This window comes from Austrofundulus limnaeus, unplaced genomic scaffold (assembly GCF_001266775.1).
Source record: "Austrofundulus limnaeus strain Quisiro unplaced genomic scaffold, Austrofundulus_limnaeus-1.0 Scaffold18, whole genome shotgun sequence".
NCBI lineage: Eukaryota > Metazoa > Chordata > Actinopteri > Cyprinodontiformes > Rivulidae > Austrofundulus > Austrofundulus limnaeus.
Window position 1 is genome coordinate 105,603 of NW_013952420.1, and position 7,827 is coordinate 113,429.

Consider the following 7,827-nt stretch of genomic DNA (forward strand, 5'->3'; position numbering starts at 1 on the left):
GTGTGTGTGTGTGTGTGTGTGTGTGTGTGTGTGTGTGTGTGTGTGTGTGAAATCATAATGTCATCACATACTTTGTGTGCATTTTTATTAAGTTTTGGAGTCAACCCAATTGAAAATACTCACCACAGAAAACTGACTTTAAAATCCCAAGGACAGCTACAAATCAGACACTTAGAGATATTGATCTAGATATTGGTGTGGTGGTAGCTGAGACTGATCCCAAACACTTTTACAGGTCACTTCTTCTTTTTTTTTTTTTTTTTTTTGCCTTTAACGTTTGGAAGTCCACCCTGATTGTCTTTTCCAACATACATCGGATTTAAATGTAAGTAATCATTGTGTTTATATTTACAACCAGAGACCTTTGGAGTCAATCTAATTCAAAATGACCACTACAGCTAATTAGCATTAGCATAACACAAAGATAGCTATAACTCAATCAATTTTACAGAATTGAACAAACATTTAATGTAATGGCTGAGAGTTAAGAACAACACATACTCGTGATATTGCATGTTTATTTCCAAGTTTGATTTTAATGGCTACAACTCCATCATTTTCCAACAAAAGATTATCTTAGTTTAGAAATTTGATATAAAAGTTTACTAACTTTTATACATGCATTATGTGATATACATTCTTTCAAAAAAGTGCTAGGCCTTTGATTTTTTAAGAAGTAAAATATGTCTTAAAATATTCATTTTATTCTTGACAACAAATCTGCACCCAGAGCTGAAGCAACACTGGAGTGTGTCTGACCGACATTCTTCCTGTTAGCAGAAGTTAAAATTTCTACCTTTAAAAGCTTCATTATGTTTCTCCTTCACAGTCAAACCTTCAGTTCTTCTTCCACAAATACAACCTGCTCCACTGTCTGACCTCCACACACTCACTCGAATCAACCTTTATTGGAAGCAGTATTGTTTTTTTTTTTGTTTGTTTGTTTTGTTTTGTTTTTCGGACCCATGTGAATAAATTGATTACTTCTGATTTAATTAGAAACTCCTTTTCTTTAGCTCCTAGCTGTTAGCCCATCAGATTTTAGACTTGGATTCTGCTGCTCTAAACAAACTATATTGGTTGGTTTAAAAAGCCATCTGCAGCAGGTATGCAGGAACATGTTTGTATTCTTCTCCTAAATTTCTCTTACTTTTGTTCGTACAAAGGGTTCGTACGAACATGTCACATCAGATTCAACAAACTCTTCTATCTTCAGGAAAAGGGTGTAAATGAGCTGCGTAATTTCCACCTGTTCTATCCAGCTGCTCTGCACGCGAGAGGAGATTAGCATAATTACCACCCCAAAAACACCATATAAGGCTATGTTTCCTGCCTCAGATATCAGAAGTGTTCATTCATGAAAAATGACACCGAAAACTAAACAGAACTTTACGAGTTCAGAGATTGAAGTCCGTCTGTCAGAGATCCAGAAAAGAAAATCTGTCATTTTTAGCAGGTCAGCTGTGGAATAAAAATAGCTGCTAAAAGTATAAACAACTGTGTTAAATAATTTTCATTTATTCAGAAGACACAGCGCTGCGCACCGTACCCCCCACCCTGCGCTGCGCGGTCGCAGGTGGTCTCAGTTGCGGTTCTGAAATAAGTATTTTAAAATGTTTTCAAAATATGTCTGGCACTTTGGAGAAAATCCAGGACTTGCTGGAGGGATTATGTATCCCCTCTGGCCTGGGAACGTCTCGGAGTCCCCCAGGACAGGGAGGGTGTCGCTGGGGAGAGGGAAGTCTGGGTCTCTCTGCTGCTGCCACCGCGACCTGATCACGGATAAGCCGGCCGGACGGACAATTTACTGTATATTGTTAGTCTAAATTATTACATTTAAAATTATAACTCTAATTCAAGCAGAATAGCCTATTGTCAACATAATTATGGAGTGTGATTTATTTTCAACTCAAAATATCTTCAAACTAACAAAATATAAAGTTATTAGGGAGGAAAATCTGTCTGGATAACAGCAGACTGACTGTACGTAAAATATACGACAGGTCTGGACCACTCGTGAATTTTGTTCGTATCTGAAAAAAATCTTAGAATAATGCTGCGTTCACACCGAACGCGATTTCAGCGTCAGGAGCAGCAGGTTTACATGCAAAGTCTATGGTGGACGCGCTTCAAGCAACGTTGGGAAGTTCTGCGGCGCCTCAAGCGAGATTAGAGCAGAGTGATTTGAACGATTTGAACGATCTGAGCGTTCAACGCGCTGAGGCGCAAATCGCTGAAGTTAGAAAATCTGAACTTTTGCAGCTCGACGCGCAGCATCAACCAATCAGAGAGACTCCACTGTGTGACGTAGTGACATATTTCCCGACGGGACAGTTTACTGAATGATGTCCACTAACCTGAAACAGATGGAGAGGAGCTCTTTAGCTGAAATGAGTGCCTGCAGTCGTGTCCTGATCCGCAGCAATGCGTGGCAGCGACTCATCAGACTGGAAAAATAGTCCTGAAAGCGAGCTGTGAGCCTCTACTCTGAATTATCTGGTGAATTAATTATGAATTAATTATCTGATGAACGTGACATGCTCTTGCTCTCTGTAAATAAAGCAAAGCCACTTCCTCGTCCGACATTAAACAGAGCCCGACAGAGGAGGGAGGGGCAGGGAGGCTGTTGCCGTGCAGCGCAGCTGTCCTGTGTCTGACCTCAAAGTGCACAAGCTTCAAACTTCAGCGTTGGCTGCGATTTTGAAGCTGAAATCGCGTTCGGTATGAACGCAGCATAAGAAAACATTGGTGAATGCCACAAATTCTCTTAAATCACTCGTACGCACAAGTTAAGTACAAATCTGTGCGTACGAACGGTTCTTGCATGAGGCCCATTGATTATTTCCTTTAAAAAGAAGCCCATTTTCAATATCTTCAGAATATCTTTTTAAAATGAGGAAATTTCAAACAACAGACGAGTGAGCAAAAATACATTGTTTCTAAAGTCGTGTTTTGTTCAGATGAAACTTAAACCTTAAACCTGGAGGTTATGAATATAACCAATGTTCCCTGAGGGAGGGAAACAAGTTACAACACATGAGAGTTTTACCCTCATGTGACCAACCTGAATAAGTTTCTTCCAACCTCCTGTCAAGACCAAATAGATTGTTGAATCCCCAGGAGGCCCTGTTCTCCTGTGGTTATAAATATGCTGTGGTTTTTCACACTCTTAGTCTGTGTGCACATGGGTGAGCAATCCTTGTTTACTGGAGAAGGCCATTGCTCTCTGTCCAACAGGGACATCATTTCTGCAAACCAAGTCTTCTTGGGCCAGCAGAGAGGTATCAGAGTTGTGTGTGAGGTGAAAACATGTAATGACCATGTACTCTCCTAGTTGTATCTGAGTGACCACACAACTGTTGAAGGGACAGCAGACCCACTAAGCTGAAAGGATTCAGTGATATGCAGCAGATGACCTCTGAGATTAAACACATCAGCTTTCACAACAAACTTTGACATGTAATCTAGCAGGGGGGGGGGGGTCCCATGCACCCGAAAGATATATTTTTTCAACCTAACTTTTTGTACTCCTTGGGTGTCTAGTAAATGGATTGTGTTGGCCCCAGAGCAAATTATTGTCCCATATATGTTTTTATTGACCATCTTTAATGGCCGACCTGGATTTTCCATTGTGAAAAATGAAAACTTTAAATCAACATAGCTCCTAAACTGTACATCCCACAGACACCATTCACCCCATTTTATTTTTGTCTTTTCATGGGTAATTGGTTGGAAAAAAGATTCCTATGATTATATCATGTTTGATGCATAATAGCTGGAGTAAACACTAAAAAAAATGCTAAAACTCACCTAAACTGAATCGCAGGAACTACTCCCCTGTACACCCTATTGATATTTTTTTCAAAGCTTTGTATATTTATAATCTTCAACATGCATAGTAAACACAAGTTGATGATATCCACTTGAAATTTTGTCACATGTATGTTTATTGTGCCATTTTGTTTGCCATCCTGGATTTACACAAATGCAAAAAAGAGAATGTTATATCAACATATTGACTTAACTAGACATTGTGCAGAGGCAAATGACCCCAGTTTTGGTTCCATTTTGGCATGAGGTATTAATGGAGATGGGTAGTGACATGACTGGAGGATTCATGAAGCATTGTCACCCAAATAAATAGAAAAATTTTGTAAAATCAATAGTCGTGCAATTACAATTGCATTTCCATGGCAATCTCAGCTTATCTGGATGATGTGTCAAGTCGGCCCGCTTCATGTATGGCAATTGTGATAATTTCTAACTACAAAATGGTTTATAGGCTACAGATATTTTTTAATTAAAAACAATTTGCCAGGATTTGATTTTGTCAGCCATCTTGCATGTCGACACACATTTGCAAATTTACAAGCTAGCATTAGCACTGGTTCTAAGCACTATCAACTCTATCAAATTCTAAACTACACCATTAAATTATTCTAGCTTATTTATTGTAGGCGTTGGTATAAGGGTTTAGACAGTTATTTAATTTTCATCAGTTTGAAATGTTGAAAATAAGGGATGTTAAAAGTTTCTATAAATATAGGCTGATTATTGCTAATAATGCCAAAGAAACACAAGAAAGAAAATAATGGTGAGTATAAACAGTTTGATCCAGCAAAAAAGAAATCCAGGAGAGATGGGATTTTCTATTCTCTCAGTCCACAAATTATTACTGGTGAGGGCAACAATGGGTTTCATCTTGAGTGGGACAATCTGAACAAAATAAGTACAAACATCCATGGCTCCAATGTGGGTAACTGGACTAGTGGGGTCATGATACAGGAGGTGAAAACTGGATTTGATGTTCCCAACTCTTTGGAAAAATCAAATAAAGTTTCCTCTCTATGAATGGAAAAAGACATGTTCTTTGAAGGTAGATACACCTGAAACCCCTAAACCCCTTCTGTATCTATAACTGAATTGGACCCAAGTTGAGGGCAGCTGTGGTGTAGTGGTAGAGCTGACTTTGGACCAGAAAGTCAGAGGTTCAACTCCCCCCCATGCCCACATGTGGTGGCATCCTTGAGCAAGAGACCCAATCACCAAGTGTTCCCCAGCACTGATATAGCTGCCTGCTGCTCCACTTTGGTGTTTCTCATGTGTGATGGGTCAAATGTGGAAAACAAATTTCATCCTTGCATGTGAACATGCACTGATGACAAATAAAGCACCTTTACCTGAAGAAGCAGTTTTTTTTCCCAACAAACAACAAAGTTCTACTCAAACTGCATCCAAGAGTATCGTGTCTGGTTACTTGTCCAAGTGGTGGGGAGTAGTGGATTAAAGCAACTTGTTGCAGGTTTGATGGCTTTGTATCAGCTACTGGTGACAAACCCCCTGAAGATCTACCATTGACTACTTCACCCCAAACAACCAGCATTTCACCGAGTACTCAGTCATGATACAGGAGGTGAAAACTGGATTCCTCCATGCAGATTTCTAGAGCATGATGTTTTGGGGCTGTTGCTGGGCGACACAAACTTTCAACTCCCTCCAAAGGTTTTCTATGGGGTTGAGATCTGGACACTGGCTAGGCCACTCCAGGACCTTGAAATGTTTTTTTTTACAAAGCCACTCCTTCATTGCCCTGGCGGTGTGCTTGGGATCATTGTCATGCTGAAAGACCCAGCCACGTTTCATCTTCATTGCCCTTGCTGATGGAAGGAGGTTTGCACCCAAAATCTCACAATACATGGCCCCATTCACTCTTTCATGTACACGGATCAGTCGTCCTGGTCCCTTTGCAGAGAAACAGCCCCAAAGCATGATGATGCCACCCCCATGCTTCACAGTAGGTTTGGTGTTCTTTAGATGCAACTCAGCATTCACTTTCCTCCAAACACAAGTTGTTTCTACCAAACAGTTCTACTTTGGTTTCATCTGACTATATGATTTTCTCCCAGTCCTCTTCTGGAACATCCAAATGCTCTCTAACAAACTTCAGACGGGCCTGGATATGTACTGGCTTAAGCAGGGGGACACGTCTGGCACTGCAGGATCTGAGTCCCTGGTGGTGTAGTGTGTTACTGACAGTAGTCTTTTTTTACATTAGTCCCAGCCTCCTGGTGGTGTAGTGTGTTACTGTCAGTAGTCTTTGTTACATTAGGCCTAGCCTTCTGCAAGTCATTCACCAGGTCGCTCATGTGGTTCTGGGATTTTTGCTCACCATTCTTGTGATCATTTTGACCCCACAGGGTAAGATCTTGTGTGGAGTCTTTGATCAAGGGAGATTATCAGTGGTCTTGTAGGTATTACATTTTCTAATTATTGGTCCCACAGTTAATTTCTTCACACCAAGCTGCTTGCCTATTGCAGATTCAGTCTTCCCAGCCTGGTGCAGGTCTACAGTTTTGTTTCTGGTGTCTTACACAGCTCTTTGGTCTTCACCATACTGGAGTTTGGAGTGTGACCATTTAAGGTTGAGAACAGGTGTCTTCTATGGCCCTATGTATTGATGCAATATGACTTTGCGATACTATAATTATTCATCTCCTCAGAAAACTTGATGAGGAGTGGTCTGTGGAACCAGAAGWGTTCAAGCACATCGAAGCCTTCACATGTCTYATGTATGGCCACTATCAGGAGAAATCTGAACAGCATAAGAAGCTTCATTCTCAGAAAGATGATCTGGGAGGATGAGACCTTCACCACAAAACTGAAGGTGGACCTCTCATAACTGCCTCCGTACAGAGAGAACCTGGTTCCACATGTTAATCAAGTCGACCCCCATCTGACCTTATACAAAAGAGCTACCATACTACGATCCTGGCCAGGGCTGAGTGAAGATCGTACCCTGGAACCAGTGTGGTCATATGGCCCAATCTGCCCTACTAACACTGATTGACTTGCTGGAGAATATAGTAGAGGATATAGATGAGGAAGACATTGAAGAGCAAGATATCGATTATGAAGACTTTCTAATTGATGAATAAATAATTTTTGGGTGGTTGTCTTTTCTCCAAGGCCCAATTCCACCTATTTTGTCCTACATTTTTCATTTACCGGTATTTGGGTGACAATGCTTCATAAATCCACCAGTCATGTCACTACCCATCTCCATTAATTCCTCATGCCAAAATGGAACCAAAACTGGGGTCATTTGCCTCTGCACAATGTCTAGTTAAGTTAATATGTTGATTTTACATTCTCTTTTTTGCATATTTGGAAATCCAGGATGGCAAAAAAAATGGCACAATAAACATGCATGTGACAAAATTTCAAGTGGATATCACCAACTTGTGTTTACTATGCATGTTGAAGATTATAAATATACAAAGCTTTGAAAAAAATATCAATAGGGTGTACAGGGGAGTAGTTCCTGCGATTCAGTTTAGGCGAATTTTAGCATTTTTTTAGTGTTTACTCCAGCTATTATGCATCAAACATGATATAATCATAGGAATCATTTTTTCAACACATTACCCATGAAAAGACAAAAATAAAATGGGGTGAATAGTGTCTGTTGGATGTATAGTTTAGGAGCTATGTTGATTTAAAGTTTTCATTTTTCACAATGGAAAATCCAGATTGGCCATTAAAGATGGTCAATAAAAACATATATGGGACAATAATTTGCTCTGGGGCCAACACAGTCCATTTACTAGACACCTTAAGGAGTACAAAAAGTTAGGTTAAAAATATATATATATCTTTCGGGTGCATGGGACGTCCCCTTCCTACTAGACTATATAAAACATGAGTTCTATTATGTGACTTTGTGTCCACTAAGCAGCAGACATGATTGAGTCGTTAGTTTTTATCCTTTTTCCTTTAGATGAGGAGGTGACAGCTGTGGATCATAGCATTACAGGCAAAACTTATCTT

General features: G+C 40.0%; 1 protein-coding gene across 1 annotated transcript in view; it reads right to left on the bottom strand.

Annotated features, from left to right (window-relative positions):
• adam19a (ADAM metallopeptidase domain 19a) overlaps positions 1-7,827 on the bottom strand; it is a gene marked incomplete in the record, with an annotated part of 346,817 nt that overhangs the window by 1,465 nt on the left and 337,525 nt on the right.